Here is a 25,689-nt window from a genome sequence, read left to right as displayed (position 1 = left end):
GTCTATTAAGTGTGCAAAAGTATCATGTTGAAAAATGTATATATCTTAGTTAAAAGTACGTTATAACTAAAAACTGCTGACCATTATCTGAGATTTCAGCAAGTCACAGGGGATCTTGCCCTGACGTTGATGGCTGTTGGCTGGAGGGTGGTGGTTGCTAAAGGTCAGTGTGGCTGTGGCAATTAAAATGAGATGGTAATGAAATTTACCTCTTCAATCTACTCTTCCTTTCACAAACAATTTCTCTATAACATATTTTCCCACAATCTGTGTGTTCAGTCAGTTAGTCATGTCTGACTCTTTGCAACCCCATGAACTGTAGCCTGCCAGGTTCCTCTGTCCATGGGGATTCTCCATACAGAAATACTGAAGTGGTGTTGCCATGTCCTCCTCCAGGGGATTTTCCCAACCCAGGGATCGAACACAGGTCTCCTGCATTGCAGGCAGATGCTTTATGTCTGAACCACGCATGGTAGAACTCTCCAAATTGAAGTCAATCCTCTAAAACCCTGCTGCTGCATTAGCCCCTAAGTTTATGTAATATTCTAAATCCTTTTTGGTCATTTCCACCATCTTCACAGCATCTTCACCAGGTGTAGATTCCACCTCAATAAAGCATTTTGCTCATCTCTAAGAAGCAATTCCTCATTTGTTCAAGTTTTATGGTAAGATTGAAGCGGTTCAGTGAGCTCTTTAGTCTCCACTTCTAATTCTTTTGCTATTTCCACAAACTCTGCAGTTACTTTCTTCCCTGAAGTCTTGAACCCTTCAAAGTCATCAAGGAGGATTGGAATCAACATCTTTCAAATTCCTGTTAATGTTGGTATTTTGACCTCCTCCCATAAATCACAAGCATCCTTAAGAGCATCTAGAATGGTGAATCCTTTCCAGGTTTTCAATTTACTTTGAAAAGATCTATCAGAGGAATTGCTAACCAGTGTCGCTATAGCCTTACAAAATGTATTTCTGAAAATAAGACTTGAAAGTCAAAATTACTTCTTGAAAATGGACCACAGAATATTGTGGCATCAGAGTGACATTAATCTCTTTGTACATCTCAATCAGAACTATTGGATGACCAGTTGCACTGTCAATGAGTTGTAAAATTTTGAAAGAAATCTTTTTTCATTTTTAAGCAGTAGGTCTAAACAGTAGACTTAATATTCAGGAAACCATGTTATAAACAGATGAGCTGTCATCTAAGCTTTATTGTTCTAGTAATAGAACATAGAGATGATTTAAGGTTGTAACTCTAAGAATCCTAGGATTTTTTGGATGGTAAATGAGCATTGGCTTCAACTTAAAGTCCCTAACTGTGTTAGCCAATAATAAAAGAGTCATCCTGTCCTTTGAATTCAAACATTGACTTTTCCTAACTACGAGTCTTCAATGGCATCCTTTTCCAATATAAGGCTGTTTTGTCTGCATTAGAAATCTGTTGTTTAGTGTAGCCACTTTCATTAATTACCTTGGCAAGATCTGCTGGATAACCTGTTGCAGCTTCTACATCAGCTTCATCTTGCACTTAAATTTTACAGAGATGGCTTCTTTCCTTCAACCTCATAAACCAAATTGTGCTAGCTTCAAACTTTTCTTCTGCAGCTTCCTCACCTCTCTTGTCATGCACAGGATTGAAGAGAGTTAGAATCTTGCTCTGGATTAAGCTTTGGCTTAAGGGAATGTTGTTATTGACTTGATTTTCTATCCAGACCACTAAAACTTTCTAAGTATCAGTACTAAGGATGTTTCACTTTCTTATTATTCATGTGTTCACTGGAGTAGCATTTTTGGTGGTGGTGGTGGTGGTTTAGTCACTGAGTCGTGTCTGACTCTTTGAGACCCCATGGACTCAATAGCTAGGAATCTTTTTTGCCATAAATCTTCAGTTGGTAAAAATGCATATTCACAAAACAGAAAAAAAAAAAAAACTAAGGTATGCTTGTATAGAAAGAAAATAATCTTAAACACAGACTTAAAAATTTAGTCAACTTATTATTCAAATGTGAGGTAAAAAATTAGTGTATAGGATAAAAGGTGAAAGGTTTTCTACTATAGCCTCATGTAATAAATACTTTTGAAGAAAAGTGAGGTGCAGCCAAGTTAAGAAATAAATCAAGGAGATGCTACAAAAGATATGGAAAGTAAGGTCAAACAAATAACAAGATTTGTAGTTTATTAAAAAAAAGATTTTAAAATTAAAATCAAACACAAAATGACACAACTAAAAACCTAGGCAATATTAGGACTGGATCCTGGACAAATCAAAAACATTGCACAACTGGTAAAACATGAATATGGCTCACAGATAAATTAATACCATCACTTCATGGGAAACAGATGGGGAAACAGTGGGAACAGTGTCAAACTTTATTTTTTTGGGCTCCCAAATCACTGCAGATGGTGACTGCAGCCATGAAATTAAAAGACGCTTACTCCTTGGAAGGAAAGTTATGACCAACCTAGATAGCATATTGAAAAGCAGAGACATTACTTTGCCAACAAAGGTCCGTCTAGTCAAGGCCATGATTTTTCCAGTGGTCATGTATGGATGTGAGAGTTGAACTGTGAAGCAAACTGAGCTCTGAAGAATTGATGCTTTTGAACTGTGGAGTTGGAGAAGACTCTTGAGAGTCCCTTGGACTGCAAGGAGATCCAACCAGCCCATTCTAAAGGAGATCAGCCCTGGGACTTCTTTGGAAGGAATGATGCTAAAGCTGAAACTCCAGTACTTTGGCCACCTCATGTGAAGAGTTGACTCATTGGAAAAGACTCTGATGCTGGGAGGGATTGGGGGCAGGAGGAAAAGGGGACAACAGAGGATGAGCTGGCTGGATGGCATCACCAACTTGATGGACATGAGTTTGAGTGAACCCCAGGAGATGGTGATGGACAGGGAGGCCTGGTGTGCTGTGATTCATGGGGTTGCAAAGAGTCAGACATGACTGAGCGACAGAACTGAACTGAACTGAACTGATGAAAGTGAAAGTGTTAGTCACTCAGTCCTGCGTGACTCTTTGCAACCCTATGGACAGTAATCCACCAGGTTCCTCTGTCCATGGAATACTCCAGGCAAGAATACTGGAATGGGTTACCATTTCCTTCTCCAGGGCATCTTCTTGACTGGAGGGACTGAACCTGGGTTTCTCACACTGCAGGCAGATTTTTTACCATCTGAGCTACCAGTATGGTATGAATGTTAATTAAATTCCTGTTTTGATAACTGTGCTATGATTATTTAAGATGATAACATCTGGGGAATAGGTGAAGGGTATTTAGGAATAATTTGTAATATATGTGCCTTTTCTGTAATTTGAAATTGTTTCAAAATAATAAGTCAAAGGAAAGGAAAAATATAGATATTTGTTATGAAAAAAACAGAAAGTAAACAAGATTAGAACTGGCAAAAAGTAGAAGCTAGAAATAGGCCCAGTTATATCAATAAATATAGTAAAAATAAATGGACTACAGAACTGGACCATATATATATGGATGAAAAAGTATCTATGGAAAATTTAAACTAAAATATAGTTGAGCATATATACTAACATCAGACAACAGAAAACATGAATAAAAAAACATTATTAGGAACAGAGAAGGTAAATATATAATAATAAAAGTTTCAACTTACCAAAAATACATATCAATTATAATCAGGTAATAAAATAACCTCAAAATGAGGAAAACAAAATTTGACAGAATTAAGGAGAAGCAAACAAATTCACAATTATAGTGGAAGATTTCAATATATCTCTTTCAATTCTTGGCTAAGTAGACAAAAGAAAAATCAGCAGGCAGAAGTAATTGGATAATAAAAATAGAATATTTGGATAACTATGCAAAGTTTGATCCAATGGACTTAAGAATTTGTCATAACTACTTTTTTTTTTTTTTAACAAATACCAAAGAGTAGGTATAAGCTGGGATTTAAAAAGGTTATTCTTATGAAAATCATTAAAGTTAAAAGATGCTACTTCCTGTGGGATTGCAAAAGCACTCCTCTCACTCAGTACTCCCAGAATTGCTCATCTTTCATTTTAGAGGAAATGAATTAACTAGTGCAGAAAGGTTTGCATCACAAACACAATGGTATTACCTGATATTAACTAAATAGTAGAAAGAGACTGTCAAACTTCCTAATCTTTCAAACTAAGGTTTGTTGAACTTACACTTGAATATTGTCAGAGAAAGAAATTATACCAATCATTCTGAAAGGAAATCTTTATAGAGAAGAAAGGAGAAACACTGCTCAGTAGAAAGTATTTCTCATCCTATATCACTTTGACTATATATTTGAATATATTATTGTATAGAAATTGGTAGAATAGTTTAAGATAATCATAAATATAAAAATGCAATAATTGCAAAGCAACAGAAAATACTACTTAGTTAAAAAAAATAGTGATCTTTAATACTGAACTGATAAAATCTTATGCGAAAAAATAATACTAAACTGTTGAAGTAACATCAGTATAATTTCTAGCTGCTTAAAATTAACCAATTTGTTAAAGCAAGTATAAGGTAATTGTTTGTGATTTAAATTTAAAAATATAGGAAGAAATGTTATTTTTTACTCTAATTCCAATGTTTTTAGATAAGTATAATGATTTTAGATAAGTAAGATACTCTTTAACTCTCATGGCTTTTTTTAAACATCAGGAATATTAGAATAAATAGGAAATAATTAATAGAATTTTATATAAAATGGGTGGTCCCACAGTATTTGGAATGACAGAGGGAGTGACAGATGTTATTAGGTTTCATGGATTCAGATAGCTTAATCTAATACAACCATATTCCGATGCATATGATTTTAATTATTTCATAGTGACACATTTATGGTCCTCAGGAGGCATCATGGCGAAATAGAAAAGGCACTAGACTTTGAATCAGGAAACAGCCTGGGAATAGCAAAGCTCTGGCACTTATGGATTATATGACCTTGAGTAAACTATCTTAGTTCTTTAAACTCACTTTCCTCGTCTATAAAAGAGAAACAATAAATTAAATTAAATGTTATACTGTGACATTATCTGGGATGGTTAACACATTTTAATCTTCATGATCCACTGATGATGGCTACAAAAGTATTCACTTGAGAGGGAAGTCAATCAGAATTCAGCATGATTTATAATTGACATTTTCCAAGGGTTAAAATTCCCTTGTCTCTAACAGAATATATGTTCCAAAACTGCATATTCCCTCCTTTTCACCTTATCTTACCTTCTTTTCACATATCTAATATATATTGTGAATACTAGTCAGCTCAATTTAAAATATCAATGTTTATCTCAGATTAAAAAGAATAAGTTAAATTGTTTCAACATATTAATTTTTTGCTTCCTCCCTGCAACTGAGTACCATAATAAAAAATGAAAAGACATGTAAAGACAATGAGAAAGAAAGAAAGAAAATAGCAGTGACATATAAAAAAAAATGGAAGCAGGAAAGCAGATGAATAAAAGGTAATGGACAACAAATATTATAAAGTTGAAATTTACTGCAAGGAAACGAGAAAGCTGATTCACAATATAGAACACTAAAAAGGCAGAGAATTGGAAACATGACTTAAATAATTGTTTTAAAGGCATAATTATGTCAACAGAACTTTTGGCAACCACATGTAACCAAGTGACTCTTTCATCTCTTTGTAGGAGATGGGAGATTAAAGATTTATTTTGCAGAAAAGTTAAACTAGAGAGATTTTATATTCAGGGACATAAGTACAGCTAAGGATTCAGGACTATCTGACTGAAAAATTGGGAAATGAAGGTCCTCATACCAAGTTTTGCAGAGATCTCAGTGCTCTATGGTGACCTAAATGGGAAGAAAATCCAAAAAAGAGGGGCTATATGTATAAGTATGGCTGATTTACTTTGCTGTACAGCAGAAATTGACACAGAAGTGTAAGGCAACTATACTCCAATAAAAACCATCAAATCTATGTGATATTAGTATTCTCAGAAAAGGAGAATAAATTGTATCTATTAACTAAATTGCATCTATTATCTAAGAATTGTTGTTGTATATTTTAGTGTGCATTTTAGAATTTTGACTACATAATTTAAAAAATAGAGTTAGAAGGAAAAACTTAGTAAATATTCCATAAAAAAGGGAAAATTAAGAAAGGAGGAAATAGGTTATAAAAAGTAGGAAAGTAAAAGGATCAGTCCAAGAGGTCTGTCTGAATAATAGGGATTCTAGAAAGAGAAAACAAAATAGATAAAATGGATGAAATAAATACAAGAATAATGGGTCAGAAAGATGGTAGACTAGGAATCTATGAGAGTACCACCCATATCCTCAGTCTTTCACAGGAATATCAAATAAATAACTACAGAATGGCTAAAACAGCTTTATACAAGCTCTGGAAATGAGTCAATGATTTACAGCAACTAAATAAGCACTCAATCCAGAAAAAGCCACATTCAAAAGAGTCAGATATATCAAGGGATCATTTAGATGTAGAAACATATGGCAGAAACTATATTTTATTAGAATGATAACTTATTAATATTTAATTAAAATATTTATTAATAAATTGACAGAAAAGTAAAATATTCATAACATCTTTATTTGCAGTTCTCTATTCAGTCTAATCACACGGACCATAGCCTTGTCTAACTCAATGAAACAAAGCCATGCCGTGTGGGGCTACCCAAGACAGGGGGGTCATGGCGGAGAGGTGTGACAGAAAGTGGTCCACTAGAGAAGGGAATGGCAAACCACTTCAGTATTCTTGCCTTGAAAACCCCATGAACAGTATGAAAAGGCAAAATGATAGGATACTGAAACAGGAACTCCCCAGGTCGGTAGGTGCCCAATATGCTACTGGAGATCAGTGGAGAAATAACTCTAGAATGAATGAAGGGATGGAGCCAAAGCAAAAACAATACCCAGTTGTGGATGTGACAGGTGACAGAAGTAACATCCGATGCTGTAAAGAGCAATATTGCATAGGAACCTGGAATGTTAGGTCCATGAATCAAGGCAAATTGGAAGTGGTCATACAGGAGATGGCAAGAGTGAACGTCGACATTCTAGGAATCAGCGATCTAAAATGGACTGGAATAAGTGAATTTAACTCAGATGACCATTATATCTACTATTGTGGGCAGGAATCCCTTAGAGGAAATGAAGTAGCCATCATGGTCAACAGAACAAGTCCGAAATGCAGTACTTGGATGAAATCTCAAAAACGACAGAATGATCTCTGTTCATTTCCAAGGCAAATCATTCAATATCACAGTAATCCAAGTCTATGCTCCAACCAGTAACGCTGAAGAAGCTGAAGTTGAACAGTTCTATGAAGACCTACAAGACCTTTTAGAACTAACAGCCAAAAAAGATGTCCTTTTTATTATAGGGGACTGGAATGCAAAAGAAGGAAGTCAAGAAACACCTGGAGTAACAGGCAAATTTGGCTTTGGAATACGGAATGAAGCAGGGCAAAGACTAATAGAGTTTTGCCAAGAGAACGCACTGGTCATAGCAAACACCCTCTTCCAACAACACAAGCGAAGACTCTACACATGGACATCACTAGCTGGTTAACACCGAAATCAGACTGATTATATTCTTTGCAGCCAAAGATGGAGAAGCTCCATACAGTCAGCAAAAATAAGACCGGGGGCTGACTGTGGCTCAGATCATGAACTCCTTATTGCCAAATTCAGACTTAAATTGAAGAAAGTAGGGAAAACCACTAGACCATTCAGGTATGACCTAAATCAAATCCCTTATACAGTGGAAGTGAGGAATAGATTTAAGGGCCTAGATCTGATAGATAGAGTGCTTGATGAACTATGGAATGAGGTTCATGACATTGTACAGGAGACAGGGATCAAGACCATCCCCATGAAAAAGAAATGCAAAAAAGCAAAATGGCTGTCTGGGGAGGCTTACAAATAGCTGTGAAAAGAAGCGAAGCAAAAAACAAAGGAGAAAAGGAAAGATATAAGCATCTGAATGCAGAGTTCCAAAGAATAGCAAGGAAGAGCAACTAATTCCTTCCCCAGTACGGTGAAGCAGAATCAGGAGAAATCAGGCCATTGTCAGTTCTCTTACTTACGATGGAAGGAACAGAGTAGAATTTGTTTGGAATGTTCTAGCTTGTTTTGGGGCTGCCTGAAGGACTAGTTTGTCTCTCACCTGACCCAAAGATCAGAAGAGAAATAGAAATAAAGAATCCAGGCTACAGAATCCAACAACACATTAAAAAGATCATACACCATGACCAAGTGGGCTTTATCCCAGGGATGCAAGGATTCTTCAATATCTGCAAATCGATCAATGTAATATACCACATTAACAAATTGAAAAAGAAAAACCATATGATTATCTTAATAGATGCAGAGAAAGCCTTGACAAAATTCAACACCCATTTATGATAAAAACTCTCCAGAAAGCAGGAATAGAAGGAACATACTTCAACATAATAAAAGCTATATATGACAAACCCACAGCAAACATTATCCTCAATGGTGAAAAATTAAAAGCATTTCCTCTAAAGCCAGGAACAAGACAAGGGTGCCCACTTTCACCATTACTATTCAACATAGTTTTGGAAGTTTTGGCCACAGCAATCAGAGCAGAAAAAGAAATAAAAGGAATCCAAATTGGAAAAGAAGAAGTAAAACTCTCACTATTTGCAGATGACATGATCCTCTACATAGAAAACCCTAAAGATTCCACCAGAAAATTACTAGAACTAATCAATGACTATAGTAAAGTTGCAGGATATAAAATCAACACACAGAAATCCCTTGCATTCCTATACACTAATAATGAGAAAACAGAAAGAGAAGTTAAGGAAATAATTCCATTCACCATTGCAAAGGAAAGAATAAAATACTTAGGAATATATCTACCTAAAGAAACTAAAGACCTATATATAGAAAACTATAAAACACTGGTGAAAGAAATCAAAGAGGACACTAATAGATGGAGAAATATACCATGCTCATGGATTGGAAGAATCAATATAGTGAAAATGAGTATACTACCCAATGCAATTTATAGATTCAATGCAATCCCTATCAAGCTACCAACAGTATTCTTCACAGAGCTAGAACAAATAATTTCACAATTTGTATGGAAATACAAAAAACCTCGAATAGCCAAAGCGATCTTGAGAAAGAAGAATGGAACTGGAGGAATCAACCTACCTGACTTCAGGCTCTACTACAAAGCCACAGTTATCAAGACTGTATGGTACTGGCACAAAGACAGAAATATAGATCAATGAAACAAAATAGAAAGCCCAGAGATAAATCCATGCACATATGGACACCTTATCTTTGACAAAGGAGGCAAGAATATACAATGGATTAAAGACAATCTCTTTAACAAGTGGTGCTGGGAAATCTGGTCAACCACTTGTAAAAGAATGAAACTAGAACACTTTCTAACACCATACACAAAAATAAACTCAAAATGGATTAAAGATCTAAACATAAGACCAGAAACTATAAAACTCCTAGAGGAGAACATAGGCAAAACACTCTCTGACATATATCATAGCAGGATCCTCTATGACCAACCTCCCAGAATATTGGAAATAAAAGCAAAAATAAACAAATGGGACCTAATTAACCTTAAAAGCTTCTGCACAACAAAGGAAACTATCAGCAAGGTGAAAAGACAGCCTTCAGAATGGGAGAAAATAATAGCAAATGAAGCAACTGACAAACAACTAATCTCAAAAATATACAAGCAACTCCTACAGCTCAACTCCAGAAAAATAAATGACCCAATCAAAAAATGGGTCAAAGAACTAAATAGACATTTCTCCAAAGAAGACATACAGATGGCTAACAAACACATGAAAAGATACTCAACATCACTTATTATCAGAGAAATGCAAATCAAGACCACTATGAGGTACCATTTCCCGCCAGTCAGAATGGCTGCGATCCAAAAGTCTACAAGTAATAAATGCTGGAGAGGGTGTGGAGAAAAGGGAACCCTCTTACACTGTTGGTGGGAATGCAAACTAGTACAGCCACTATGGAGAACAGTGTGGAGATTCCTTAAAAAACTGGAAATAGAACTGACTTATGATCCAGCAATCCCAATGCTGGGCATACACACTGAGGAAATCAGAAGGGAAAGAGACATGTGTACCCCAATGTTCATCGCAGCACTGTTTATAATAGCCAGGACATGGAAGCACCCTAGATGTCCATCAGCAGATGAATGGATAAGAAAGCAGTGGTACATATACACAATGGAGTATTACTCAGCCATTAAAAAGAATTCATTTGAATCAGTTCTAATGAGGTGGATGAAACTGGAACCTATTATACAGAGTGAAGTAAGCCAGAAGGAAAAACACCAATACAGTATACTAACGCATATATATGGAATTTAGAAAGATGGTAACAATAACCCTGTGTACGAGACAGCAAAAGAGACACTGATGTATAGAACAGTCTTATGGACTCGGTGGGAGAGGGAGAGGGTGGGAAGATTTGGGAGAATGGCATTGAAACATGTAAAATATCATGTATGAAACGAGATGCCAGTCCAGGTTCAATGCACGATACTGGATGCTTGGGGCTAGTGCACTGGGATGACCCAGAGGGATGGTATGGGGAGGGAGGAGGGAGGAGGGAAGAAGGAGGAGGGTTCAGGACGGGGAACACATGTATACCTGTGATGGATTCATTTTGATATTTGGCAAAACTAATACAATTATGTAAAGTTTAAAAATAAAATAAAATAAAATAATAAAAAAAAGAAAAGACAAAAACAAAACAAAAAAAAAGAATCCAGGCTAGAAACCAAAGAAATAGTGGTGAACACTGTAAAAACTGCAGGGAACTGCTGATCCACAGACCCCAGGGGAAAGCAGTGTGGACTGAGAAATACAAATAGAAAATGTGAGATCCTGAAATAAAGCTGGGTAGAAACTCTTTGGGAAACCCAGACATTTCACTTGGGGACATAAAACAAAAATAAACAAAAGGGACCTAATTAAACTTAAAAGCTTTTGCACAGCAAAGGAAACCATAAAACAAAAAGACCTATAGGATCAGAGAAAATATTAGCAAATGATGTAACTGACAAGAGATTAATCTCAAATTAAAACATACAAACAGCTCATACAACTCAAACAAACAAACAAGTAAAACAATCCAATCAAAAAATGGGCAGAACAGAGAAATGACTGGCTTCAGAGGCTGAGTACAGCGGGAGCAGGTTATGGAGGTGGGAAGGTTCTGCACTTTGGTGTAAATTTCACTTGATCAGGGATCATTTCTCAGACTCAAGTTAGAAGTGAGAGCTCAGATAAGTGAGGTCCCCATTGCTTCAGAAGGGGAGAATGTATTTATCAGAGGTGAAAGAGAATTTGCTAGGAGTCAAAGAAAATAATAAAATGTCCAGCACTAGGGCTCCTGCTCCTTCTCCTACCAAATGCAAAGATCACTCTGATAAAACTCCAAGGATCGCTCTAGAGATAAAGTGACCACCAAGGAGTCAGGAGAGAAGGATCATGACTGGTGTGAAACTCAAAAGTGGTGCAATGCTTCCAGTGGTAGCAGCAGCACCAGGTCTCAGTTGGCTCCATCTCTAGTTCGGGCCCCAGAACAGGCTCCAGCAGCAGCTCTGGCTCATCCTCAGCATCCAGCCTCTCAGAAGTTGCAGCATATCCTGCAGCTCCAGCTCCAGCAGCACCTCTGGCTCTCAGAGTCCTTCTCAGGGCAAATATGACAATAGGTAGGGCTCCCCCTCCAAATTCAAACCTCCCAAAAAAGATGAAAACAAAAAGAAAAGGCAGAGACCTTCCCCCAAACCCACCAAAGTGCACATCAGGAGGCTCACCATGAATGTGACCAAGGATCACATCATGAAGATACACTCCAACTCTGGGAAAATTAATGATTGACATGTCTGTGGAAAGGATGCAGCCCCATCTGTCTAAAGACAACACATGTATGGAGTTTGAGAATCCAGATGAGGTGGAAAAGGCACTGAAGCACATGGATGGAGGACAAATTGATGGTCAGAAGAGCACTGCCAACGCTGTGCTGGCCCTCTGGCCTCGGCCAGCTCCACTGGCAATTCCAATCAGTCCTCTCAGGAGAACCACCTCTCACATGGCACAGGTCACCCCATGGATGAGGAGAAGGTCACTTTCCCCTTGGCACAGGGCCTCTTTGCAAAGGCGAGCCTGCTCCCCCTGTGGCCCGCCAAAGGAGCCACTCCAGCTCTGACTCTTCCCTATAAGCAGGGCCACTGAAGTCCTGCCCCTTTGACTTGTATCCCATCTAACACACTCTTGTCACTTTTATAGCCGAACGAGTATTGCCAGGAAAGAAATCCCTCACTTGGGGGCAGGCTTTGAAGGTGAAGCAACCAACTGAGATATTTCCTCTGTCAGCATGATTCGGGTTGCAGGCGTGTTGTTGGTTTGGGGTTGTGCTTATAAGGATGACCTCTGGTTTTTTGGCTAGAAAGATTCCACACTTCTAATTCCTGAGTCAGTTTAGCAGCAAAGTCAGCAGGGCTGAACAGAGGGCTTCAGGTGGTGTTACAGCTCCAGGTGGGAGCTTGTTTTGATATTCCACAGATGATCTGGGGCCCCTCTGGTGGTCTGGTCAGGCCTAACCTGCTGGCCTGCAGAGTCCTACAGGAAAGGGAATGCTTTTACACAATGGCCATTCCTGTTAGCCTGCTTGAGTCCTCTGATCTTTAGGGTCAAATACTGCCTGTTATCTGCCCAAAATGATTCTTTTCACATGTACTCATGTGTATACACATGTGTGCACACAAACACACCCACATCTCTCTTTCTTTCCAAAATGGTGAGTAAGTTGGAAACCAGCTCTGATAGGTCATCACAAAACCCCCTGTTGTTTTGGTATTCATGGTGGTTGTGCAGGCTGCTTTGGCAACATGTACATTCTTTTCTGGATTTTCTTATACAGTCAGTATTATTAATTTTCTGTTTTGAGTTTTTTAACTTTGCAGCATTTTAGATAATGCTGTGTTTCCATTTTGCTGTGTAGAATAAAATAATTGTGTTGAATAAACCTAGGATTAGAGTGTAAAAAAAGAAATGGGTAGAAGATCTAAATAGACATTTCTGCAAAGAAGACATACAGATGGCCATATGGTACCTAAAAAGATATTCAACACTGCCAATTATTAGAGAAGTTCAAATCAAAACTACAGTGAGGTATCATCTCATACCAGTCAGAATAGCCAACATAAAAAAGTCTATAAATAATAAATGCTAAAGATGGTGTGGAGAAAAAACAACCCACTACATTGTTTATGGGAACGTAAACTGGTAAACCACTATGAATAGTATGGAAGATCCTTAATAAACTAAAAATAGAGCTACTATATGATCCTACAATCCCATTGCTAGGCATATATCTGGGGAAAGACATAATCTGAAAAGATACATCCAACCCAATGTAAATTGAAGTACTATTTAGAATTGTCATGACATGGAAGCAACTTAAGTATTCATCAACAGATGAATTGAAAAGTAGATATGGCATGTATATTTTGTATATATATAAATACATATATATAGAATTCTATATATAATATAATATTACTAAGTCATAAAAAAGAATAAAATGTGATTTGTAGCAAAATGGATGGACCTAGAGATGATCATAAATGATGCAAGCCAGACAAAAGAAACAAACAGCAAATGACATCACTTATACATGGAATCTAAAAAAATGACACAAATGACCTTATTTAGGAAATGGAAATAGATTCACAGACGTAGAAAACAAACTTAAGGTTACCAAAGGGAAAAAGGTGGGAGAGGTGGGATACACTGACCCAGACGGGATGCGTGTTCAGAAAAGACCCAAGAAAACCTTAAGTATATTGACCTTGGGTTAAACTCAAATTTAAGGGGTTCACTAACTAGTAAGAGGGAGAAGGCAATGGCACCCCACTCCAGTACTCTTGCCTGGAAAATCCCATGGCAGAGGAGCCTGGTAGGCTGCACTCCACGGGGTTGTGAAGAGTCGGACACGACTGAGTGACCTAGCTTTCACTTTTCACTTTCATACACTGGAGAAGGAAATGGCAATCCACTCCAGTGTTCTTGCCTGGAGAATCCCAGGAACTGGGCAGCCTGGTGGGCTGCCATCTATGGGGTCACACAGAGTTGGACACTACTGAAGTGACTTAGCAGCAGCAGTAGCAATTAGTAAGAGATTTCCATGCAAGTCTGCAAAGACTGGAACATGTGACTATTTTACAAACGTCATATTTTCCAAAGGCATACAAAGGAAATAGAGAAACAAGGCCCATTCAAAGGACAAAAAATAAATTCCCAGAAACCTTCCCCAAAGAAACATTCATATTAGCTTTATTGGACAAAAGTTTTAAAACAATGCTTTTAAAATTTGCTCAAAGATAGGAGGGAAAATATAGACAAAGAACTAAAGGAAATAAGGAAAACAATCCATGAATAAAATATCAATGAAGGCATAGAAATAATCAAAGAAACAGAATGGGGGGGGCAGAAAAATAAAACAACCAAATTGGAAAGTTTACTGTGCAGTGCTTAGCCATTCAGTCGTGTCTGACTCTTTGTAAGCCTGTGGACTATAGTCCGCCAGGCTCCTCTGTGCATGGGGAATCCCCAGGCAAGAATACTGGAATACATTGCCAGTCCCTTCTCCAGGGAATCTTCCCACCCCAGGGACTGAACTCAGGTCTCCTGCATTGCAGGTGGATTCTTTACCATCTGAAGCCAGCAGGAAAGCCCAAATAGTTCATGAGAAGGGTTCAAAAATAGACCTTTAAAAAAGAAAGCAGAATCAGCAAAATTTAAAGATGTCATTTGAAATAATTGAGCCTGAGGAACAAAATGAAAGAGAATGAAGATAAGTGAACAGAGACTAAGAAACTTATAAAATCCCATAAAATGTTCTAATATATTTATTATGGAATTCCCAGAAAAAGAAGAGAGAAAGGAACAGAAAGATTATTTGAAGAAAAATTGGCTGAACTCTCAAATTTGAAAGAAGTTCTATGAATGCCAAGGAAGATAAACAAAATGAGACTCATATTGAAAGACAGAATAAAAAACTGTCAAAAGTCCCAAACGAGGTGAGAAATTTGAAAGCCAAAATAGAAAGTGAGTCATCACATACAAAAGATTTTCAATAAAACAACCAGAAGATGCATCAGCAGAAACTTTACAATTGAGAAGGCAGTGGGATGATATATTTAAAATGCTGAAATTAAAAAAAAAGAGGTGTCCAATTTTATATTTTATAAATTTTATATAAGAATTTTATATTTAGAGAATTTTATATTTAGTAAAACTACCTTTGATAGTCAATTTTATGTGACAATTTGGGCCATGGTACTCAGATGTTTGGTCACACATTATTCCAGATGTTTCTGTGAAGGTAAATTTTGGACAAAATTAACACTTAACCAGTAGACCTTGAGTAAGGATATTCTATAATAAAATAAAGACATGAAAGACATTATATAATGAAATAAAGATGTTATATAACAAAATAAAGGCATTACATAAAAGAGGGTGAGTTAACCAAAAAAACATAATAATTATGAACACACATGTGTCAAACTTCAGATACACAAAATATATGATGCAAACATTTACAGAATTGAAAGCAGACATAAACATCTCTGCAATAAATGGTAGGAGACTTCAGTGCCTCACTTTCAATACAGGACAGAACAACAGAGAGATCAGAAAGTAAACAGAAGATTCAAACAAAACTATAGATCAATTGGACCTAACAGCCATATGCAAAACACTCGGTAAACCGCAGCAGAATATACATTTTTCTCAAGTGTATATGGGACATAATCAGGATACACAATGTGTTAGGCCATAAGACAAGTTTTAAAAAATTTTAAAATACTGAAATCATACCAAATGTATTTTGAAAGCATAAGGGAATGAAAAAATCAACAGCATAAGGAAAAATGGAAAATTAATAAATCTGTGAAAGTTAAATGGCATACTCTTAAAGAGCCAATAAGTCAGAGGAGAAATCACAATGGAAAGTATAAAATATCTTGAAGCAATTAAAAATGCATGCACAGTATACTGAAACTTATGGGCTGCAGCAAAATCAGTGCCAAGAAGCAAGAATAAAGTGTAAAGTGATCACATTACAGAAAAAGAAAGATTCCAAGTAAACAAACTATATAGCTTATGGAATTAGAAAAAGAAGAATGAACTAAACTCAAAGCTAGCAGAAAAATAGGAAATAAATACTAGCATAGAAGTAACAAAACAGAACTCTGAAAACAACAGAAAAAAAACACAGAAAACAGGATTTGCTTCTTCAAAAAGGTAAGCAAAATTGGCAAAATTTTATCTAGAAAGATTAAGAGAAAAACATAGATAAGGATCAAATAGCTGAAATCAGAAATCAAAGGGGACTAATCAACATTACAAAAATAAAAAATATTATGAGTACTATAAACAGTTATATTTAAATAGGAAAACTTAGAAGAAATGGTCAAATACCTAGAAATATGCACCTACAAACACTGAATCATGAAGAAACAGAAATTCTAAATTGATCTATAATTCATAAGGAGATTGAATAATAATCAAAGACTTCCCAACATTTTCCCAAAGAAAGCTGAAGACCAAATGGTTCCCTTAGTGAAGAAGAATGAACAACAATACTTCTCAAATTCTTCTAAAAAATTGAAGAGGAAGGATTGTCTCCTAACTCCTATGAGGTTACATTAGCTTGATACCAAAGCCAGACAAAGAAACTATAAATAATGAAAATGAATATACTTTATGAATATTGATATAAAAATCCTCACCAAAATTCAATTAAACAGCATATTAAAAATATCACACACTGAGACCAAGTGGGAATTATTCTTGAAATCCAAAAAATGGTACAATATATGAAAATCAATGTAATATACATTAACAGAATGAATTAAAAAAAATTATCTCAATCAGTGCAGGATAAAAAATGGCAAAATTCAACACTTTGATGATAAAAAATACCCAAAAAACAGGGAACAGAGGAAACTACCTTGCTTGCTAAGTGGCTCAGTGATAAAGAATCTGTCTGTCAATGCAGGAGACACACAAGAGTTGGGTTCTACTCCTGGGTTGGGAATATCCCCTGGAGGAGGAAACCCACTCCAGTATTCTTGCCTGAAAAATCCCACAGACAGAGAAGCCTGGTGGGCTACAGTCCATGGGGTCACAAAGTGGCAGACATCACTGAGAACACATGCATGCACACACCTCAACATAAGTTAGTATAGGAAAATAACATTATTTTGCTGACAAAGGTCCGTCTAGTCAAAGCTATGGTTTTTCCAGTAGTCCTGTATGGATGTGAGAGTTGGACTATAAAGAAAGCTGAGTGCAGAAGAATTGATGCTTTTGAACTATGGTGTTGGAGAAGATTCCTGAGAGTTCCTTGGACTGCAAGGAGATCAAACCAATCAATCCTAAAGGAAATCAGTCCTGAATATTCATTGGAAGGACTGATGCTGAAGCTGAAGCTCCAATACTTAGGCCACCTGATGTGAAGAACTAACTCATTGGAAAAGACCCTGATGCTGGGAAAGATTGAAGGCAGGAGGAGAAGAGGATGACAGAGGATGAGATGGTTGGATGACATCACCGACTCGACGGACATGAGTTTGAGCAAGCTCTTGGGAGTTGGTGATGGACAGGGAAGCCTGGTGTGTCCATGGGGTCGCAAAGAGCTGGACAGGACTGAGCAACTGAACTGAACTCAGGGTAATAACAAGGTCTTCCCTGTTGGCTCAGTGGTAAAGAATCCACCTGTCAATGCAGGACACGCAGGTTTGATCCCTGGGTTGGGAAGATCAGCTGGAGAAGGAAATAGCCACACACTCCAGTACTCTTGCCTGAAAAATCTCATGGACAGTGGAGCCTGGTGGGCTACAGTCCATGGTGTCACAAACAGTCAGACATGACTGAGCATGCATGTATGCACAAACCTCAACATAATTTACATCATGTGGGAAAATAACAAGGGCTTCCCTGGTGGCTCAGTGGTAAAGAATCCACCTGCCAATGCAGGAGAAGCAATTTGACTCCTGGGTTGGAAGATCCTCTGGAGAAGGAAAAATCTACCTACCCCAGTATTCTTGCCTGGGAAATCCTATGGACAAATGATCCTGATGTGATACAGTCCACTGAGTCACAAAATAGTCAGACAAAACTTAGCAAATGAAAATAACAAGAAAATAACACACCTAACATCACATTCAATGTAAAATATTGAAAAAATTGTCCTCTAAGATCATGAATAAGACAAGGATGCCTACTTTTGTCTTTTGTATTTAATATAGTACTAGAAGTCCTAGCCAGACCATTTAGGCAAGGAAATGAATTAAAAGACATGCAAATTAGAACAGTAGAAATAAAATTATCTCTCTTCATAGAAGACATGATCTTATATTTGGAAAAATCTTGAAGATTTTAAACACACACACACATATACTCTGACATGCCCCAAATCCTGTCAGAATTAATAGACAAATTCAGCAAAATTACAGAATACAAAGCCAATACACAAGTATCTTTTGTTTTTTTACACATTCTCAAAGAACCCAAAAAAGAAATTAAGAAAACAATTCCATTTGTAATAGTATCAAGAAGACTATCATACATAGAATAAAGTTAACCAAAGAGGTGAGGAAACTGTACATTGAAACCTTAATGTATTGTTGAAAGAAATTAAAGGTGACACAAGTAAGTGGAAAGACATCCTGTGTTTATCAACTTGAAGACTTAATATTGTTAGGCTACCATTCAAAGTAATCTACAAATTCAATGCAATCCATATAAAAATCCACTTGTTCTCACACATAAGCCCCCATTTTAAAACTTACTGCAAAGCTTTGGTAATCAAAACAGCATGCCTCTGATATAAAGACAGACACACAAATCAAGGGAACAGAATAAGAGCCCAGATGTAAACCCCTGCAGGTATGGTCAAATGACTTTCAACATGGGTATCAAAACCATTCAATGGGGAAAGGACAACCTTTCAACAAAATGTTGGGAAAACTGCATTCCATATGCAAAAAAGTGAAACTGGACCCTTACTTTGCATCGTATGCAAAAATTAAGCCCCAATGGATCAACAGTCTAAATATAAGGACTGAAACTATAAAACTCTTAGAGGAAGACACAGGGCAAAAAACTTCATAACAGGATTTTGAATGATTTCTTTGTTATAACACCAAAAGCACATACAACACACACAAAAACAAATAGCCCAGGGAGAGGATATATGGATGCTGCTGCTGCTGCTAAGTCACTTCAGTCGTGTCCGACTCTGTGCAACCCCATAGACGGCAGCCCACCAGGCTCCCCTGTCCCTGGGATTCTCCAGGCAACAACACTGGAGTGGTTTGCCATTTCCTTCTCCAATGCATGAAAGTGAAAAGTGAAAAGTGAAAGTGAAGTCGCTCAGTCATGTCCGACTCTTAGCGACCCCATGGACTGCAGCCTACTAGGCTCCTCCATCCATGGGATTTTCCAGGCAAGAGTACTGGAGTGGGGTGCCATTGCCTTGTACAGCAGAAACTAATATAACATTGCAAAATAATTATATTCCAAAAAAACCTAAATACCTCAACTTCATTAAAATTTTGTGCATCAAAAATAGGCAATCCACAGAATGGGGGAAAATATCTGAATATCACATATCTGATGAGGGACTGATATTTAGAGTATATATATATATATATATATATATATATATATATATATATATATATAAATCATATAACTCAACAACAAATATCAAACAAACCAATGAGGAAATGGGCAAATGATCTGAATAGATATCTTTCCAAAGATGATACACAAATAATAAATACACACAATAAAAATGCTCAACATCACTAATGATTATGGAAATGCAAATCAAAACCACAATGAGATATGACCTCACAACCACTAGGATGGCAGTTAACAACAACAGCAACAGAAAATAACATCTGTTGGTCAGGATGTGGAGAAACTGGAATTCTTGTGCACTAATATTGAGAATGTAGAGTGGTATAATCATTGTGGAAAAAGTATGGTAGTTCCTCAAAAAAATAAAAATAAAATTATATCATCCAGAAATTTCACTTCTGTGTATACACACAAAACAACTGAAAACAGGGTCTCAAAGAGGTACATCCACGTTCATAGCAGCATTATTCACAACAGCTAAAATGTGAAAGGAACCCAAGTGCTAATTGACAAATGAATGGATAAAAACATGGTACCTAGTTATAATGGAACATTATTCAACCTTAAAAGGAAAACAATTTTGTTACAACATGGGTGAACTTTAAAGATGTTATGCTAATTAAAATAAGCCAGTAAATAAAGGGCAAACGTTGTATAATTCCACTTATATAAAAATACCTGTAGTAATCGCACTCATAGTAATTCTAGAGACAGAAAGTAGAATGGTGATTTCCAGAAAAGGGGAGGATGAGAGGACTGGAAGTTAGTGTTCAATGGGTATAGCATTCCAGTTTAAAGAGTTTATAAAAAGCTCCTGCAGATGGATGGTCATGATGGTTGTACAACAATATAAATATGCTTAATGTACAGTTAAGATGGTTACAATGGTATGTTCTGTGTTATATTTAATATGTGTATTACCTTAAATAACACAAGAGAAATACTGACAAATGAGGAATATAAAATTTCAGATTGAAAAGTCACAATAAATTGAATCAAAAGAAAATCTTCAAGCAAACAAATATCTGAGCCAAATCACTGCGATATTGCAGAATACCTGCTGCTGCTGCTGCTGCTGCTAAGTCGCTTCAGTCATGTCCGACTCTGTGCAACCCCATAGACGGCAGGCCACCAGGCTCCCCTGTCCCTGGGATTCTCCAGGCAAGAACACTGGAGTGGGTTGCCATTTCCTTCTCCAATACGTGAAGGTGAAAAGTGAAAGTGAAGTCGCTCAGTCGTGTCCGACTCTTCACGACCTCATGGACTGTAGCCTACAAGGCTCCTCTGTCCATGGGATTTTCCAGGCAAGAGTACTGGAGTGGGGTGCTATCGCCTTCTCCGCAGAATACCTGGTACAGAGATAAACTGCTAAATGTGTCTAGTCAGAAGACAAAAACAACAAACAGAAGTTCACACACATCAGAATGAGAATTACATGGCAATGGACTTCTCAAAGGTAACACTGGAAGCTAGAAGACAATGAAGCAATTCTGAGAAAACTATGAAGATTCTGCACAGTTAAATCATCAATTAAATATATATGCAGTGTAAAAATATTTTAGGCTTTTAATTTTTTAATTACTTCTAATGTATAATTTCTCTGTAAACTAGTAAGAAAGTATTGTAGTAATATAAGAAAATAAACCAAGAAAAAAGATATAGAACCCTGTAAACAGGTCATAACACAGTATATGAGACAAATGAATTCTCAGGATCACAGTACTGAATGAATGCACCAAGATGAAGTGATGTACCAAGATGACAGCTGTTAAAAACAAGTTTAGAAAGCAAGTAATCCTGATTAAATTAGCAAATTAAGGTCTCAAGAAGAAGTATATTGAAGAAATATATATGTATGGATGTGCTTGGTGAGAGTTGACTCTTATGAGGTTTCCAAACAAGTTTTTAAATAATAGTATAAGAAGGCAAACATAGCCTAGTATATTGTGTGACTCAGCTGTGAGTAGTTATTTATATAGCCATAATAATTAAAATGTTAATTATTAATTAATCCCCAAATAGTGATAATATAATTCTATTGGGAGAAAAGGGGAGGGGATATGTTAAGAATGTGTATTAGGGAGGATTTATAAATAATTAAATCTCCATCTTTCACAGTAGAAATTGCATACAAAATCTAAAATTAAAAAAGAAATTTTAACAGAAAAAATATATTACTTGGAAATATGAAAGTGAGTAACAAGAGTCATCAAAAATTATTAAAAGATTATTGCTCTAGGAAGCAACAAAAGTGAGTAGGAGGGTATGGAGCATGGGACTACTATATTTCCTTCATTTCATTTTGGCTTGTAAACCTAGGAGTTAAATAATTGGATTAAAATAACATTACTTTTAAATAAAAGATGCAGAGCTTTAGGAAATATATAAAGTACATGAATTTAATAGACAAGTGATGAAATAACAAACAAAGCCACTGACAAGAATCTGGTAAAGTTTGATGAGTTCATGTACACAGAGGACAAAAAAATCAGTAAGGATAAAGACACCACCATGAATTTTTAAAAAGAAAAATAATCAAATATTTAAGAATTAAAAGGATGGAGGGAGGTAAAATGGGGAGCTACTATTTAGATATTATACATATCCAGTTATACAAGATGGAAAAGTCGGAAGGATCTGCTGTGCTTATAGCTAAATGTATTGTACACATAAAAAATCTGTTAAGAGGGTAAGCCTAATGGTAAATGTTCTTATCATAATACTTTTTAAAGGGTTTAAGAGAAAATTGGAAATGGTCAAACAGGACAAGGCAAGAGTGAACGCTGACATTTTAGGAATCAGCGAACTAAAATGGACCAGAATGGGTGAATTTAACTCAGATGACCATTATATCTACCACTGTGGGCAAGAATCCCAGAAGAAATGGAGTAGCCATCATAGTCAACAAAAGTCCAAAATGAGATACTTGGATGCAATCTCAAAAACGACAGAATGATCTCTGTTCATTTCCAAGGCAAACCATTCAGTATCACGGTACTCCAAGTCTATGCCCCAGAAGAACCTTAAGAGGAATGGTTCTACGAATACCTACAAGACCTTTCAGAGCTAACACACAAATGAGATGTCCTTTTCATTATAAGGGACTGAAAGGCAAAAGTAGGAAGTCAAGAAACACCTGGAGTAACAGTCAAATTTCGCCTTGAAGTATAGAATGAAGCAGGGCAAAGGCTAATAGAGTTCTGCCAAGAGACCATACTGGTCATAGCAAACATCCTCTTCCAACAACACAAGAGAAGGCTCTACACATGGACATCACCAGATGGTCAACACTGAAATCAGATTGATTATATTCCTTGCAGCCAAAGATGGAAAAGCTCCATACAGTCAGCAAAAACAAGACCGGGAGCTGACTGTGGCTCAGATCATGAATTCCTTATTGCCAAACTCAGACTTAAATTGAAGAAAGTAGGGAAAACCACTAGACCATTCAGGTATGGCCTAAATCAAATCCTTTACAATTATACAGTGGAAGTGAGAGAGAAATTTAAGGGACTAGATCTGATAGACACAGTACATGATGAACTATGGATAGAGGTTCATGACATTCTATAGGAGATAGAGATGATGACCATCCCCAAGAAAAAGAAATGCAAAAAAACCCAAAATGGCTGTCTGAAGAGGTCTTATAAATAGCTGTGAAGGGAAGACAAGCAAAAAGCAAAGGAGGATAGGAAAGATATACCCATTTGAATGCAGAGCTCCAAAGAATAGCAAGGAGAGATAAGAAATCCTTCCTCAGTGATCAATGCAAAGAAATAGAGGAAAACAATAGAATGGGAAAGACTAGAGATTTATTCAAGAAAATTAGAGATACCAAGGGAACATTTCATGCAAAGATGGGCTCAACAGAGGACAGAAATGGTATGGACCTAACAGAAGCAGAAGATATTAAGAAGAGGTGGCAAGAATACACAGAAGAACTATACAAAAAACATCCCCATGACCAATATAATCATGATGGTGTGATCACTCACCTAGAGCCAGACATCCTGAAATGTGAAGTCAAGTGGGCCTTAGGAAGCATCTCTACGAACAAAGCTAGAGGAGGTGATGGAATTCCAGTTGAGCTATTTCAAATCCTAAAATATAATTTTGTGAAAGTGTTCCACTCAAAATGCCAGCAAATTTGGAAAATTCAGCAGTGGCCACAGGCTGGAAAAGGTCAGTTTTCATTCCAATCCCAACGACAGGAAATGCCAAAGAATGCTCAAACTACCGCACAATTGCACTCATCTCACATGCTAGTAAAGTAATGCTCAAAAATTCTCCAAGCCAGGCTTTAACAATACGTGAACCATGAACTTCCAGATGCTCAAGCTGCTTTTAGAAAGTCAGAGGCACCAGAAATCAAATTGCCAACATGCACTGGGTCATCAAAAAAGCAAGAGAGTTCCAGAAAAACATCTATTTCTGCTTTAATGACTATGCCAAAGCCTTTGACTGTGTGGATCACAATAAACTGTGGAAAATTCTGAAAGAGATGGGAATACCAGACCACCTGGTCTGCTTCTTGAAATCTATATGCAGGTCAGGAAGCAACAGTTAGAGCTGGACATGGAACAACAGACTGGTTCCAAATAGGGAAAGGAGTACATCAAGGCTATATATTGTAACCCTGCTTATTTAACTTATATGCAGACTACATCATGAGAAATGCTGGGCTGGATAAAGCTAAGCTGGAATTAAGATTGCTGGGAGAAATATCAATAACCTCAGATACGCAGATGACACCACCCTTATGGCAGAAAGTGAAGAGGAACTAAAAAGCCTCTTGATGAAAGTGAAAGAGGAGAGTGAAAAAGTTGGTTTAAAGCTCAACTTTCAGAAAACTAAGATTATGGCATCTGGTCCCATCACTTCATGGGAAATAGATGGGGAAACAGTGGAAACAGTGTCAGACTTTATTTTGGGGGGCTCCAAAATCACTGCAGATGGTAACTGCAGCCATGAAATTAAAGACACTTACTCCTTGACAGGAAAGTTCTGACCAACCTAGAAAGCATATTAAAAAACAGAGACATTACTTTGTCAACAAAGGTCCATCTAATCAAGGCTATGGTTTTTCCGGTAGTCATGTATGGATGTGAGAGTTGGATTGTGAAGAAAGCTGAGTGCTGAAGAATTGATGCTTTTCAACTGTGGTGTTGGAGAAGACTCTTGTGAGTCTCTTGGCCTGCAAGGAGATCTAACCAGTCCACCCTAAAAGAGATTAACCCTGAGTGTTCACTAGAAGAACTGATGTTGAAGCTGAAGCTCCAATACTTTGGCCACTGATGAGAAGAGCTGATTCATTTGAGAAGACCTTGATGCTGGGAAAGATTTAAGGTGGGAGGAGAAGGGGACGACAGAGGATGTGATGATTGGACATCATCACCAACTCAATTGACATGCGTTTGAAAAATCCCCAGGAGTTGGTGCTGCAGTCCATGGGGTTGCAAAGAGTCAGACACAGCTGAGTGACTGAACTGAACTAAACTGAAGAGAAACTGAGAAAAATTATAAGACCTTCTAATTATTTTACAGAACTGGTTTTATTAGTCCTCTGTGAAAGACAGAGATAAAGTAATGTCATCTGCTTAGAATACAACATTTTATCAGAAGAAATTCTGCAAAAGCAAAATAAATACAAGTACACATATGATGGTGGTGCTAGGGGTAAAGAACTCAGTTGCTAATGCAGGAGACATAAGAAATGAGAGTTCGATTCCTGGGTTGGGAAGATCCACTAGACAATGGCATGGCAACCCACTCCAGTATTCTTGTCTGGAGAAACCGATGGACAGAGAAGCCTGGTGGGCTACAGTCCATACGGTTGCAAAGAGTCAGACATGATTGAGGTGACTTAGCATGTATGCACAGATATGATGACCAAAATGTTATTAAGATAAAGGTTTTTGTGTAATAAGAAATAATTTCGATATTTGGCAAAACTAATACAATAT

The 25,689-nt window shown here is 36.9% G+C and overlaps 1 protein-coding gene and 1 pseudogene across 7 annotated transcripts in view; one reads left to right on the top strand and one right to left on the bottom strand.

Moving 5' to 3' along the window:
- LRRIQ3 (leucine rich repeats and IQ motif containing 3) overlaps positions 1 to 25,689 on the bottom strand; it is a 207,349-nt gene that overhangs the window by 58,318 nt on the left and 123,342 nt on the right. The gene's annotated exons all lie outside the window — the stretch shown is intronic.
- Positions 11,174 to 12,230, top strand: LOC133245338 (RNA-binding protein with serine-rich domain 1-like; annotated as a pseudogene).

This window comes from Bos javanicus, chromosome 3 (genome assembly GCF_032452875.1).
Source record: "Bos javanicus breed banteng chromosome 3, ARS-OSU_banteng_1.0, whole genome shotgun sequence".
NCBI lineage: Eukaryota > Metazoa > Chordata > Mammalia > Artiodactyla > Bovidae > Bos > Bos javanicus.
The sequence above is the reverse complement of the archived record's forward strand: the minus strand, read 5'-3'. Positions and strand labels throughout refer to the sequence as shown.